The following is a 2,002-nucleotide window of genomic DNA, read 5'->3' on the forward strand; positions in this document are numbered from 1 at the left end:
CCAGACAGTGTTTCCTGTTTATTCCGTTCAAAAGTGAAATAAAGAAGCCGGAGCTAATTTTTGCCGAATTTTTGTTCTTGATACCAGAGCTGAGAGCTGCTGCACGGAATGGGGAGCACTGACGTGCAGCCCTGGAGCTGGGTGGTGTGTCCCTGGCACTGGGGAATGATCCCGTGTTCCTGGAGCTGGGTCCATGATCCTACATCCCTGAGCCGGACACACAGACCCGTGTTCCCAGAGCTCGGTGCCGGAGCTAATTTTTGCCGAATTTTTGTTCTTGATACCAGAGCTGAGAGCTGCTGCACGGAATGGGGAGCACTGACGTGCAGCCCTGGAGCTGGGTGGTGTGTCCCTGGCACTGGGGAATGATCCCGTGTTCCTGGAGCTGGGTCCATGATCCTACATCCCTGAGCCGGACACACAGACCCGTGTTCCCAGAGCTCGGTGCCCACTGCAGAGCCAGAGGCAGACCCACACCCCCATGGAACTGGGAGCCCAGGTGAGGGGTGTGGGGGTCACGTCTGGAGCTGGGAGCTGCGCTCACTGCCTCATCCCGACTCAAATCCCAGTGGGAAGGTGCCACACACAGCTGGTGGCACGGGCAGCGTGGTCAGTGACACCTGGCAGTGCTGGTAACCACCAGCCTCCAACAGGAGCCATCAGCCCATGAAATTCTCCACATTCCTTGGCTTCCCTGCGCTTGTTTTCCCAACACGGTTAATAAACTGGCATCCAGCTGGCACACGGCTGGACTGCTCCCCACTCTCTTCTGGGCTCCCTCCAGAATTCCAGGGCCTCTTCTCCCCACCCCAAATGTGCCCAAGCCCCAGCCATCCAGGCACCCCTGCCCACACCATAACCCCCAAACCACAGGGGGCCTGATGGCTCCCGATTGTGTGCATCCATGGATTTGGCAGGCACAGCCCCTCGCGAGAGCATCCTTATCACGGGGACGCGGCTGCATCCACCCTCATCACTGGCGTCCAGAGGGATCTGCTCGTGTCAATTAAACCCTTGTCGCCACAAAGATGAGAAGTTCAGCATTAACACCGTGTCCATGAGACCTGCTGGATATGGGAATTACCTCTGCCACCCCCCCACTGCATCCCCCAGCCAGCAGGGATCCAGGAAAGGGTGATGCAGGCACCTGCACCACCCTCTCGCTCCCAACCCAGCCCTGAGCACCCACAGCCAGGCCAGGAATGGAGGCTGCTGAAGCAAATGGGCACCGGGAATGGCACCCCAGAGCCCTGCCCTGCGCAGCTGAATCCGGCCCCACTGCACTTTGCCGGCCTCGCTCAGGTTTTACGAGAGATGCGAGACATCCGTGAGGCTCCGTAAAGTGCTGCGGGCACGGCCTGAGTGCCTGCGCTGGCAGGGATGGGCAGGAGGCCTTTCCCAGTGCCTTTCCCAGTGCCAACAGCACAGAGCCACAGTGTGGGGCAGGGAATGCTGCAGCAGGGGGATGCTGCAGGTGCCTCCACAGCCCCTCGTTCCCATCGCTGGACCCTGGAGGGTCTCCATGCCACCATGGAGCTCTCGATGGAACCCAGTCAGGGTTTGGCCGCACGTGCACTGGGGAGCACACAGGAGGGGGTGACCACCAGCACCATTCCAGATGTAAACTCCCTGCTTTTGCCCTACTTGCTGGAGTGGGCAACCTCCATCCCTGCCCATGGCGCATCAGCCAGTCCCTGACCCAGGAATGCTGGAGCCCCCCTACCCTGGAGATGTCCCGGACCCCCCGGGCCCCCATGTGCGGCACCGCTCCCGAGGACGCGGCGCCTTTAAGAGCCGAGTGGCGCCAATTTCATCTCACGTGACCTCTCCCCGCCCCCGGTGGGCGGGGCCTCGGCGCGCGGGCTCCCGCCAAGCGAGAAGCGCGCGGGTCCGGCCCCACGTGTCCCCGGCACCGGGATCGGGATCGGGATCGGAACCAGGACCGGGACCGGGACCGTGGCCATGGCCCAGCTCCGCCTCACCGACTTCTTCGGCCAGACGC

Source organism: Corvus brachyrhynchos, unplaced genomic scaffold (genome assembly GCF_000691975.1).
Source record: "Corvus brachyrhynchos isolate BGI_N302 unplaced genomic scaffold, ASM69197v1 scaffold365, whole genome shotgun sequence".
NCBI classification, from domain to species: Eukaryota; Metazoa; Chordata; class Aves; order Passeriformes; family Corvidae; genus Corvus; species Corvus brachyrhynchos.